Source organism: Triturus cristatus, chromosome 1_1, assembly GCF_964204655.1.
Source record: "Triturus cristatus chromosome 1_1, aTriCri1.1, whole genome shotgun sequence".
NCBI classification, from domain to species: domain Eukaryota; kingdom Metazoa; phylum Chordata; class Amphibia; order Caudata; family Salamandridae; genus Triturus; species Triturus cristatus.
Genome location: NC_140579.1, coordinates 1,177,934,576 through 1,177,948,348, shown reverse-complemented (window position 1 = coordinate 1,177,948,348; position 13,773 = coordinate 1,177,934,576). Strand labels below are relative to the sequence as shown.

The following is a 13,773-nucleotide window of genomic DNA, read 5'->3' as shown; positions in this document are numbered from 1 at the left end:
GCGTTCATACCACCGGGGCTCCGCACATCCACTCTGGTCCTGAAGAATGCCCGACTAACACTCATAGAGGCAGAAACATGTTGACCGCCACGGAATGAACCAGGTCTTCTATTTTTTTGACCCTCATTCCCTTTTATTCTTTTCCAATTAGCAAAATTATTAAAGTTTTATTTGACTCAATTGGAGATTTTAAAATTCACTATCCCCACACATGAACCCCGCTCCGCAGTAACCTGGCGTTGCAGCACACTGGGATGACATTCGGTCATCCCAGTGGAGCCCGATGATGAAGCATGTCACCAACCAGGTTGGCGAGTGAGGGCTTTTAATACCAAATGGGTATTGCTTCACAGAGGTCTACTTTCTTTTCTTAAACATACCGGTTTGTCTGGAACCTGTGGACCAGTGCTCTTTCGACTAACAGTGCCCTTTCTATTGATTTATGTACACTGGCTTTGTTGATTTTGAATAAACTATTGAGGGGACTAGCCGTGTCAGATCCCTTCCTCTCTTGTTGATTTTTTGACAAAAATATAGACCTTCTAGGACAGGGAACAGTGTTTTCTCAGGAAAGAACAGGCCAATGATATTCCAAATATATAAAGAAAATTCTAAACAATACTTATGTGCTCAGTGTATGAACGAGAAGTATTCCTCACACCCGTATTCTTAAAGTAAGTTGTTTACTATAGCTCTCGCGAGAGAGACAGAGAGAGAGAGACAGAGAGAGAGAGACAGAGAGAGAGACAGAGAGAGAGACAGAGAGAGTACTCTTACAGCACAAGGTCTCATCAACAAAAAATAATACAGTACACCAAAATACCCCTCCATCCGTGTTCCGAATAATCCCAGCATTTATGCAGTGTGCTCATGGTTTCTGTAGCTGACTGCTTTCTAACGTCATGTCCTCCAGGTCCGTGGTATTCGGACGCCCACCAGTTGCGTTGGCCTCCGCTAGGTATCTCTTAAATGGTGTGCACAAATGTCCTTGAGGTGGGGGGGCCCTCAGGTAACAGTTCCTTATAGAGTTTAAGTGGCTTATTACAATATGTTATTCTTTTACCCATTCTCTAAGTGGAGAGATGTGGCCCCTCTCCCCATAGCTGGGCAATCAGCCTCTCGGGTCCCAGCAGCGCCAAGGTAGTTGTTGTTATGTTAGGTTTTAAATTTGTACGGTGCACAGCTATCAAAAAGGGTTTTCCGGCGCCAGCCAGGTAGGGAGAAAAGAGAAGTGAGATTACTGATTGAATAGCCATGTCTTTACTCTTTCACGGAACCTTACAAAAACTGATTCCTCACAGATGAAAATAGGAAGGGAATTCCATAGAGTGGGACCCAGAAAGGAAAAGGATCTACCGCCCATCCTCATGAGTTTGATTCTGGGGATAACGTATTTAGATTGTCCAGCAGAGCGCAGGCGACGAGGGGGTGAATATAGTTGGATTCATGATTGCAAGTATTGTGGGGCAGTTCCAGATTTGATTTTACACAAAGCATAAGGCTTTAAATTTAACACGATTCTCCACTTTAAGCCAGTGAAGTTTGTGAAGAGAGTTGGTAGCTGACACAGTCCTTGGGACCAGACACAGCAGCCTGGCAGCTGTATTTTTCTCCACCTGCAGCCTGCATACTATCGTTTTGTTTGAGCCTACGTATAGAACATTGCCGTAGTCCAGCCTGGGCGTGATCAGGGCATGGGCTACAGTACGCTGCACAGAGAAGGGTGTCATCCCACAATTTTGTTTTTGCCATTTTAAAATGGTAAAGCAGATTGAGGCCACCTTAATAATTTGTTGTTTCATAGACAGGTGGTCATCAATGATGAAACCCAAGTTGCGAACTTGAACCAGCTGAGGTAGGGTGCCCAATTCACAGGGCCAGTGTTGAGTACCCCACAGATCTTGCTCTTTTCCTAGGATCATGACCTCATTTTTATCACCAGTCTGAGTAAATTATATTGCATCCAAGATGCAATATTCCTCCGACCAACCTGAAGAGCAGAAGCATCAGATCCCTTGGATGGAGTGAGGGAAAAGATTATCTGCGTGTCGTCAGCAATAACTGCCAGAGGGCGAACATAAACGTTGAACAGTAAAGGACTTAGCACCGAGCCCTGGGGAACTCCAAAGGGAGAGCGGTGGTGGTTGGAGGTAGCCGAGGTAGAGAAAACCTAAAAAGTTAAGTCAGCTAGGAAAGAGCATAGCCACTGTAAGGCTGAAACACCAAGGCCCAAGGACTGTAAGGCTTTCAACAAAACCGTGTGAGACACAGTGTCAAAAGCGGCGCTGAGATAGAGTAAAATGAGGGAAACCGTGTCACCATGGTCCAGACGATGTCTCAACGATTCGGTAACTCCAAGTAAGGTAGATTTGGTCGAGAAACCTGCTCTGAAACCAGACTGGGAGGGGTGAAGTACATTGTGAGACTCGACATAGGACATCAACGTGTTTTTCGAGGGTCTTAGAAAGTGCTGGAAGCAACAAGATCAGACGATAATTGGATGGCCTGGTGGGATCCGCCTTAGGTTTCTTTAAAAGAGGGAGCACCATGGCATGTTTCCATTCCGGAAAGATAAAGCCTTCCTGTAAAGAGGAGTTAAGGCGGTCCATGATCAACAGGAGCGTGGGGGCCTTAAGCTATTTAAGCACTTAAAGTGGGAGAAGGTCACAAGGGGAGCCTGATTTGATGCTAGCCAGGAGACTGTTATAAGTACTAAATTCCAGGACGGACCATGTTTCCAAGCTAGTGGTGGTTTTTACATTATTATGGCTTAGAGGCAGCCCAATACTGGCAGACGTCATGGTAGTGTGCAGGGTATTTAGCAAATTATCATTGGCCAGTGCAGAATATATTTTTCCCACTTTCTCCACAAAGAAGAGAGCGAGAGTCTCACATTGCATTTCGGTATGGGTTCCAGGGATAGTCTGAGTGTTAGAACCAGATAATTCTTTAACCATCTTAAAAAGAGTTTTGGGGCAGTGCTGAGATTTTTAGAGAACTAACTCCGCACAAGCCATTTTACATAAAGTGTGATAATCACTTAAGGCCTTTTTGTAGGCTCTCCTAGCATATGTCTCATAGCTTTTCCTCCACTGCCTTTCCAAAGCTTTACATTTGGATTTCTAAACCTTGAGCTTCTCCGTGAACCAATGAGCAGGTGGCCGATGGTGGACTAAACATTTGTTAGAAAGAGGAAGGCAGGTGTCTACTGCCTGGGAGATCCAGCTATGGATGGAGTCTAGGTCAGAAGTAGAAGGCTTTATATCTTGGTCTTGAGTCATCTAAAAGATTGTTTAGATCTCCTACATTGAGCTTCGCCCAGTGTCGAACTTTGTGTTTAGGTCCAGAAAAACCAGCTGGTGGGCCTGCTGCAACTTTCAGCAGAAGGGTTACTGCAAAATGATTGGACCAGCATAGGGGGGAGAGCAGGGGGACAGATCAGCTCTGGCAGATTGGAAAAAATAAGGTCAAGCAAGTGGCCCTCTACGTGTGGGACCTGAATTACATAGATGAATATTCATTGCTTCTAGGTCAGCAATTAAGGCTGCGCTATTGGTACACGCAGGATCATCTAAATAAAGATTCAGGTCGCCCAAGATAGAGAAGTTGGCGGCGTTCAGAGCATAGGAGATAATAGTGTCGGGGGAAGGACAGTGCATGCCGTGAATCCTAATGCGATGTGGAACTTTTTTGCTCATCCCAGTAGTGCCACCACTATGGTTCGGAAAGTGTTCAATATTTGCTCCCAGTATGTATGTATTCCAGCACATTCCCTTGCCAAATGGAGACACCCCATTTCTTCCATGTTGCATCACTCACATCAGGAATCTGGGCTCAAATTCCATTTGTGTAGTGCAGCCAAGTAATCTATTTTGTGTAGTAAGCGATAATGTATAGTTCTTAGTATACTCTTAGGCACTAGGTCTCCTTTGTGTAAGAAACAGAATCCCCAAATGTCATTATTTGCCGTCAGATCCCTTACCAAAGGCCTTTGCTTCCAGTGGGAATTCACGGGCTATCTTTCTCCTTGCAGCTCTAAGTCTGTAATAAAGAACAGTATCTAATGAGTTAACTGCTACACTAGAGGTCAAACTGTACAGAGAAATGAATTCCCTATTCTCGTGCAAGTCTCCCCATGTAAGTAGTTTTAGTTTTTGTAGCTGAGCTTATTAGTTCCCTCTACTGCCATTGGGGAACGATCGATATTTGGTTAAATGAATGCAGGCGGCATAGATTTATGGTGCTCCCTGCTCGGTTTCTAAACTTTTCGCAGGCTGCAATGCACTAAGTTTATTTCATCTCTTTTTACTATTTGCCTTGATCAGAATGCAGTCTATAATGGTATGGGAAATGCAATATCACATTCCACCCAATGGGCCATATAACGTTGGGAATGGAACCAATACTATGTAAATTGTGTTGTGCACTTGCATAGTATAGTTCCAAATCGGGGACTGTAAATCCTCCTAAACTATAGGGTAGTGTCAGCGTTTCCAAGGCTATTTTTGGTCTTTTTCATCCCCATGCTAGCTTAATCAGCTAGGAGTGCAGTATGCTGAAAAAGCTGGTGGTTAGCAGGATAGGTATGTTAAATAAAAAAGAAGTATAGAAATTTAGGTAAGACGAGCATTTTGATTAATCCTAGCCAGCCCACCATTGAAAGCGGAGCCCAATCCATCTTGCCGCTTGTTCCTCTGAGGCACTAAACCCCCAGCCAAAGTTCAATTTTGTGATCTCTTCTCTATCACGATTTATCCCGATACTCAAGTATTCAACATGTTTGGTTCACCACACCAGTGGGAAGTCCACCTCTAATTTGACCGCAAATTGAACAAATGGAAATATAGCTTATTTTCCCGAATTTATTCCGAGTCCTGACAGGTTTCCAAAACTAAAATTATTTTAATAATGCTCTGCAATGTAAGGTTGAAAGAGTTATTGAACATTAGGGTTTTTGTGACATCTCTCCTTTTAGAATGCAAAGTGGACTTTTGAGGGTCCAGCTTCTGAGTGAATGAGCTACTTGGACACATAATAAGGTAATTGTGACTTTTTAGGCAGATGTCGTGCTTTTTGATAAAATACACTGGAATAACACTTATTTTTTAACTTTGGAGATAAACCCTCACCACTAACCTCTGTTGTGACCTGATAGTCAGATTCAGATTCCCTTACGGCAAACTCAGCCATTCATTATTCTGAGGTGGGTAGGCTCGTGTACCATTCCATTAAATTATATTGAGTAACCTCTGCTCTTTACAACGCCTAATGGTGTATCAAGCCCTATATTAAAAACAGGTTATTATTGTTCACTGGTAGCCGTTAATAAGTTTTACAAATGTGTGACCTTAAACGTGACCTATAGAGCTTCTGTAGTATTTCATGTTGGGCTACGCCTCTGTTAACCACCGTTTAAGCAACAAAAAGTATTTCTTCACTGATTACATTTAGCACAAGTTGCATTTCATTTCCTTTGCAAACATTCTGTCATATCTTTAAAACTGTATACTACCTCATGGTTGAGTGGTTGTGTACGTACATTCTAGGTATAAATGTCTGACGTGCCCTATTCTGGGTAAATATTTGAATGCAGTTAGCAAATCTAAACTAGATTTGCAGTACATTGCCTTAAGACCATCTTTTGTTATTCAATTTGCTGGCGCTATGTACTGTGCTAATTTAGTTTGTAATTGGCAAATGTAACATGATGTATGGTACCTGCAGAAATCCCAAGGGCTCTCTCGAATCAAAAATACAACTAAAAGAACTATCGTTTGATACATGTAGGTCGAGTGACTTCTTTAATATTACTAAGCTCAACTCAAAACAAATTAATGAACTGCTGAATTGTTAATCTCGTAAACTGTGCTCGATGTTGCAATGAACAAGTGAAGTGGTGCAGGATGTGGTGAAAGAGACCATCTGAAGCTTACAATCCAGTAATACAAGCAAAAGGAAAGCGATCACGCGAAAAACATAAAAGCAGGGGTGCGCGCCGGCAAACACGCGAGTGGGACGGCAAAAGTGAAAGCAGGGGTGCGCACGCGCCGGCGGAAAAAGTGAAAGCTCCAGATGGCGCCTCGGGCGCTGAAAGCTACCGGGTGCGTGATCGCAAGCGCTAGGCCAGCCAGCAGCACTTTGAAAACTCACCTACTAAAAGTCTCTCCGAGTAGCGCATGTGCACTGACTCAGCGAGACCTAAAAAAGGACACTGACAGCTCGCTGGCAGGAGGATCCGCTCCACTTTCCCTTTACAGAGAGTGCCGTGAACACAGCGTCCATCAACAGAGGAGTCAAGGTGTCAACCTGAAAGTGGCGTGTCCACAAAAAAACCCAAGTACACAGAGACGATGTTTGCAGAGCTGCTCATCACCAAAGGAGCGATGTGTGCACAAGCGCGACCTATAGATACATAATGCCCACCGGCATATAAGTGCATGTTCATATGATGCACACAGCTCAACCCTACCTGGAAATGGTGCTGTATACTCAATGTGCCATTTAAAGAGAACCTCAGTAGGTGTCTGCTTGGCCAGGCCACATCAAATATAATGTGAATTACAGGCTATCCGAATTATGTTACAGGCAGTTTTACTGCCAGTCTGCATTTGCAGAGTTATTTCCCTAAGAAGAGAGACTCAAAGGATGCATATGTGGATAATGGCATTATGAAAACACGGTGGGCAGTTTTGGAAGAATTCTCTGCACACAGGACAACAATCTGAAGACAATCTTTATGAATCCATGGCGTTCGACTCTAGGTATGGGGCGCATGCTATGTATATAGGGCGAACAACGCAAAACCAAAGGGGATGATGGACGGAGTGTTGAACATTGCAAGCACTCACCCCCAGTCAACTGATCCGGGTTTAATCCATCATCATTCTTTAGCTCACTCCGCCACCCCAGTTCAAACATGGCCATATGCAAATCAGTCTGACCCTTTGCCTCATGGGAACAGTCAAGTCCTAGGGAAAGGAAGTCCCACAGTAAGATGTGAAGACGATGCACAATTGATCCGTATCTACGCAAAGACTGGTGAACCGACTCTTCCTGGTGTACCCACTGACCCTTCCTCCACCTGGCACTGGCGGCCACATACGTTCACGGCAGACACCAACAAAATAATCCCTATAACATTCAACGGTGGTCAGACACCGATGTAACCAGTACACGGCCCTTCTCTCCCCAGAGTTTGCACCTGTGGTCACAAACAACGAGGACATCAACAGACAGACACAACCGATAAACACAAAAGCCTGGGATTGCACGTGATCACACAACCTCCGAGGTACCACCAATTGTGACATCCTCCTAGTGTTGACACTGATAGTCACAACTTTCTCACTTTGCACAGATGGTCACACTATGAAGGTATCAATTTTGACAGGTTACTGACGTGCTCTCAACGATCAGTTGCCAGCTGGTCTGGCACAGATGCTCGCAAGACCCACTCTAATGGTCTCGTGTCGCCCAGGGGCGGCACAAACGATGAAACAACCCCAACAGCAGACACAAATGGAGCGAAACCGCGATGCAGCAGTCCACAGTCACACATATCACTGGTTCTACCACAGACACAACCCTCCCTACCGGTAAAGATGACCCTTTTGCATCTGTTGCCACAAATACAGCAACATTTCACCGCGTGTGGCAGTGATGTCCCTTAACTGGAAAATGCACCACTTTCCTGCTACATGAGGACTTACGTCTCTCCTCGCGGCACAACTCCTGGAGACCCGGCACAATCCACGGAGGGCGTAGGTATGGGCAAAGTAGCGCACGCCGAGTAGTGCACACAGGGACGATGAGGGCAGAGCCGTTCAGTGCACACAGGGACTGTGCAAACAAGACCTGGACTCTGTCTCGTCGGAGATGCCTTCCGTTTGCCTCAGGGTGAGAGTTGTGATTCCGGAAAAGAGGACTACTTGGTGTTTACGGGGAGGATAAGGGACTCCTCAGCTTCCTGTCACCGGCCGCGTGTTTCCCATGAGCTTCCACTATGCACAGTGTGGGGAAGGTGACCGCCTAAAGAGTCGTTCTGTCTGGCAGTTGCTCCGAGTGTGCGTTGGGGTGACAGTTTGCAGGTGGGGGATCTTGCCTGGGGCAGCGTAAAAGGAACGATTGGGGGTGTCTCTAGGGGTCCAGTGGGGAGGGCTCCCAGTCTCTCACCGCGGGCACCTCGGGAGGCTCCTCAGGCTTCTCCGCACGCCTCTTCCCCTCCTCCTGTGCGCGGCTCGTCTGCTGCTCCCGCAGCCTCTCGTCATCCGCCTGGCAACGGCTTCCGAGCCGCCCCCAACGCGAGCCGCGCCCGCCTGGGGCGGAGAAAGAGAGGAAGGGCGGGTTAGGACAAAAAAAGGGCAGGGCCAGCGGCGCAGTAGTAGCGCTTGAGGGTGTGGAAGCAACGGGAACCTGCTCCCAAGGCAGGCTCACGGCTGGAGCCCTGCTTCTGTTGACCGAATCAGGAGAGGACGCCCACCTAAGAGGCATGTCAGAGTGTTAACTTAGCTGTAATGGAGCAGCTTGTGCACGAACCACGCTCGGGGGGCGGGGTCACGGCTTGAATAGATACATTGGGATGGACCAATGGCGCAGAGGCGGGGCTAGGGCACGTGAGCAGCCAGCGGGGCGGGACCAGAAAGGGAAGCCCCGTGTAGGAAGCCACGAGAGAAAACAGCAGACAGTGATAGTGCTCGCGAGGAGCCGCCTAAAGAGGATAGGGCAAGTAGTGATTGAGAGTCCAAAGACCAATAGAAGGCGAGGCAAAACGTTGTGACAACTCAGGAGCATGAGAGAGCGCCCAAGACACGCCTAGTCGGGGCGTGTGAGGCAGCGCGAGGACACCAGAGAACAAACCGCCACCTCCGCCTAGCCACGTCTGAGGCGGTGAGAGTGTGAGGAGGGGTGGGGAGAACGCCCACGAGAGACCGGAAGTTGAGCTAAGCCAGAGCGGGAGACATAGAAATGAAAAGGTCAGTAGTATAACGAGGGGAATGTAAAGAAGGACGGTCACAGGCCAGGGTGAAGGCGAAAAGCAACAACTGAAGAAGGAAGAAAAGCTAGGAGAAATACTAAGTAGGGAAGAGCAGAAAACAAGCATTAAAAATGCAATAGTGAAAAGATGAGAAGGATGCAGTCTGTATGCAATGACTTCCGAGTTTATTAGTGAAAACTCCACCCAACACACGGAGCGTCCTCCCAGGGCAGTCAACGAACGGCAACTGGATTACCGACATCGAATCCCCACCAGTGAACGCTCCATGCGTCAGGCCCATATTCAAATGAACACAGGCTACCGAATACAATTTAACATTCCTAAAATGTCATCGCGCTTACATTCACGAGCATTGCGCGCTAACCGCGCGATGTTCCACATGTCCACCACTATACCACCTTCACATAACACAAATACAAAAATGGTGTACATTTACACTAGGTAATATCCTAATCATACTTAATATCTAATAAAACCATCAAGTTGCTTTGGTAATTTCACAATCCGACCTCTTGAGGTACAGATACTAGAATTATAGGATGATGTGATGGGAACAGGCTGAGTGTTAATGCCTGGTCCTGGGTCAACAATTTGTGTAACAATAGATGGAACCATTTTGTAGTGTTTTGCTTTAACTTAGAATTCTTGAGCCCACAATGTTCTTTACTCAAGAATTCTAAGTGGAATGTTTAGGTTTAAAAATTGTACTGGTTCATGATTGAGGGGCTAAGGGAGCTGGCTGCTGCGCAGCATTCAATTGTCAATAAAACATATTGACTCTACTCCATTGTGTACCGACGTGATTACCACAGATTAGTATGGCGACGATCTGGTAAATTGGATGCTGCAGAACCCACAATGTGTTAAACATCGGTCTTTTTCCCCCCATCCCTTTTTCCCCCCTCCTTTCCTTCGCCTATTGGGTCTGCCCAGCCTTAGAATGTTGGGGCTGAAGCTCCAGTTAGAATGTTGGCATCTCGCAACGAGAGGCTGAAGGATCCGCTTGAATAAACCTACTTCTCTTTACCATTTTGATGTGGAGTATTAATTACAACATTAATTTGGCGACGAGTTATCTTACCGTGCTGGGGACGGTCTGGATCCTTCCCCCCAGTGCCTTTCCGCCTTTCGTTGGACCTTCCTGGCGGTGCTGTCTCCCATCTTGCCATCGTTCGTGTTCGTTTGTGAGGGGGATCGTTTTTCTTCACTTCGCAGCGCTGCTGACCCCGTGGTTGAGAGTCTGCGGCTGGTTGGCCCCTCGGCACTGTTCCCTGAGTTCGCTGCCTGCTGAGCTGGTTGCGGGAGCGCCTGTTTCGTGCTCCTTCTGATGAGACTGTCTATTCCGTGCAGGTGAGTCCCTGCCGTTTGCTGCCCGGCGCTGCTCCCTTACTTGCTGACTGTCCTGGCCGTCACGGAGACGCCTGCTTTTGCCCCTGTGAGGCCGCATGCTGGCTCGCATCCGGATCGTCTCCAAGGATTGTGTGCTGCTTCGGGAAGCTGTGTGCCGGAGGGTCGGGGACGTTTGTGCTGCTCTTCGAGTGTGGGAGCTTCGCATCCTGTCAGCGCTGAGGCGACGTCGTTTCCTCCTCACATCCTGATTCCTGATGTTTCCGCCTCTTCTCTGACTGATCTCCACAGAGGACGCTCCGTAGTGAGACACTGCTCCCTGTTTTCTCTGGCACTGCTCCTCCTGCTGGGGAAATACAACATTGCACTCTCTTCCCTCATCCAGCCTGCTTCGAAATTATCGCTGACAGGCTCAGCTCATGCAAGTTTAGTGTCTATATTTAGTACTTCCCCTTTTTATACTGTTTTCATTATGCTGTGGGTTGGTTTACAGGTGTTTTCCTAGTCATTTCTACTTAATTCTTCTGTTATTTTCCATTGCTAGCCTTGCCACTCGTATTTTTCTAATCCTCACTTTATCTTACCCTATCTTCTTTCTTTTGCCACTTTCCTCCCTTGTTTCTGCATTTTTCTTCTTCTACTATTCTCCACCATGTCTGCATTCGCAATGTCTCAACCCCCTCCATTCCTGGACGAGAGTGGAGATCCGGTGATCCCATGGAAAAAATGGGTGAACCTGTTTGAATCTTACCTTATTGCCATTGGTGGTGACAGATTTTCTGCGGTGCGTAAACAACATGTTCTACTGCATAATCTGGGAAAGCAAGGGAGGGATATTTTTGATGACCTGCCAGATTATAATGTTGAAAATGCAAATGGGGGCGAGGGGGATGTCCAATATGATGTGTATCAGTTAACGTTATTGAAACTGGAAGCTCAATTTGGTGACAAAATTAATATTGTGTTAGAACGCCACAAATGTTTTTTGCGCATTCAAGGGAAAAATGAAAAAGTGATAAATTACATTGCTGTTCTGAGAGGTTTAGCCTCTACGTGTGAGTTTGGTATGTTAACTGAGTCACTAATTAGAGATCAGCTAGTAAGATGTACCTGTAACAAGAAGATCCAAGAAAGACTTCTTGCAGAAGCCCCTGATTTAAAACGTGCTATTGATATTGCATACAGCTTACTTTATGAATGAAATGAAGGAAGCCGGGGAAGTAAAACAAGTTGCGGAGGACAGTGTACACAAGATCTCCAGTAAAGACCACAAACACAAACCTTCACCTTTCAGTCCTGAAGTACTTACTGCATCAGGGAACAAACCAAAATGTTACAGGTGCGGAAATCCTAATCATCTGGCCAACAGCGTAAACTGTCCTGCAAGGGGCGTTGTATGCAGCAAGTGTAAGAAAAGAGGCCATTTCTCTAAAGTATGCCACAATGCAAAAAACAGTGTCACCCACATGATAGGCGGTGATCTGGATCCACAACTACCTAGCGAGGATATAGTTTTCCAAGTATCCAATTTTTCGGAATGCAACAGCACTCCTTACCCCAAGTGTGAAATATTTTTGGACAATGTTAAGTATGAGGTCTACGCAGATTCTTGTTCCCCATACACACTCGTGAATGAAGCTACATTTCAGGCTAATTCAGGGACAAAGGTGTATAGTCTCTTACCTCCAGACGTCAAACCAGGGGGTTATAATCAAGATCCCATACCACTAGTAGGAATGCTACTCATGAACATTAATTTTAAGGATAGATCGACAGTGGGAAAAGTCTACATCATAAGGAATGGTTCCAACCGTCTAGGGTGGAAACACCAAAAGGATTTAGGAATCAAACTAGACCCCAACGCGCCAGAACCTGTGTACCTGATCGACAGGGCCAATATTGGGATGGAAATCTGCAATCGTTTCCCAGAGGTGTTTACAGACAAACTAGGACTCCTAAAAGGCTTCCTCCACAAAATCAAACTTAAAGCCAATGCCAGACCTATCGTCCACAAACCAAGGTCTATCCCACTGTTGACGAGAGAACCGCTTATGAAGGAGCTGGACAGATTGGAAGAGTGCAAGATCATAGAGAGGATTGAGAGCTCTGAATGGTTGGCGCCCATCGTCGTAGCAGCCAAAGGTGGAAACAAGGGGATCCGTCTGTGTGTTGACCTTAGGGATTTGAACTCTAACATTTGGGTGGACCGACACCCCCTCCCCAACATTAATGAAATGCTGTCTGCCATCCATGCAGCTAAGGTTTTTACTGTTCTAGACCTATCCTCGGCTTACCACCAAGTCGCTCTCCACCCGGATTCCAAGTCCCTCACTTCTTTTATAACCCCGCATGGGGCTTATCAGTTTTCCAGATTGCCTTTCGGCCTGGCATTTGCTGCGGCAGTGTTTCAACGCGTCATGCAGCATATACTGCAAGGTCCAGGAAAAGTTCTTTGTTTCCAGGACGACATCCTGATTCACGGTTCATCAGCTGATGAACACAATAAGACTCTGGAAGCAGTGTTGACCAGACTTAGTAAGGCAGGTTTCACCACTCAGAAAGACAAATGCAAAATCGGGGTGGAATCTGTAGTCTATCTCGGTCACACCATCTCAAGTGAGGGAATCAAACCCAAATCCAGTCTGGTGGACTCCGTTAAACTAGCCCCTGCACCCACCAACAAGGATGAACTCAAATCGTTCCTGGGGTTGGCGGAATACATGTCCAAGTTCGTCAAAAACTTTGCGGATCAGGTGTGTCCCCTCAGAGAGTTGCTGAAGAAGGGGTCTGAATTTGTTTGGAAGCAAGATCACCAATCAGCTTTCCAACTCATCAAGGAGGCCATCGTTGATGCACCTATCCTGAGTGCTTTCGATCCCAATGCTAATACCACCCTCAACACAGACGCTAGCGCAAAGGGGTTAGGAGCTTCACTCACGCAGAGGACGAAAGGTCAAGAAACAGTGATTGCCTTCGCTTCTAGAACTTTGAGAGATTCCGAGCTGAACTACTCGACGATAGAGAAAGAAGCTTTGGCGTGCTACTGGGCCATAAACCACTTTAAGTATTTCTTGTGGGGCATCCCGTTTGTGCTGAGAACGGACCACAAACCCTTACTACCGTTATTCTCCACTAAACGCCTGGAAAATACCACCCCACGAATATCTAAATGGGTGCTGAGTCTGCAAGGGTTCAACTACACCATGATATACGTCCCAGGAAGTGAGAATAGGGTAGCGGACTGTCTCTCCAGACTACCAGTGACCAATGGGAACCCGATGCAAAACCCACCGGAGGAGACAATTCTTTTGGTTGAAATTCCAGCCATCAATCGTGAGGAGTGGGAGAAATCCATAAGTGATGATAGTGATTTAACCACATTAAGGAATATGATTCGCAGTGGTTGGCCTGTTAACAAGCAGGAGGTGCAA

General features: G+C 46.5%; 1 protein-coding gene across 5 annotated transcripts in view; it reads right to left on the bottom strand.

The window, feature by feature from the left end:
- Window positions 1–8,454, bottom strand: part of LOC146871815 (plasma membrane calcium-transporting ATPase 4-like) — a 1,579,909-nt gene extending 1,571,455 nt beyond the window's left edge. For all 5 annotated transcript variants that reach the window (XM_085651731.1, XM_085651670.1, XM_085651690.1 and 2 more), the window contains exon 1: window positions 7,710–8,454. The gene's annotated coding sequence lies outside the window, so the exon portion shown is untranslated. The remainder of the gene's footprint in view (window positions 1–7,709) is intronic.
- Between the last annotated feature and the right edge of the window lie 5,319 nt (window positions 8,455–13,773).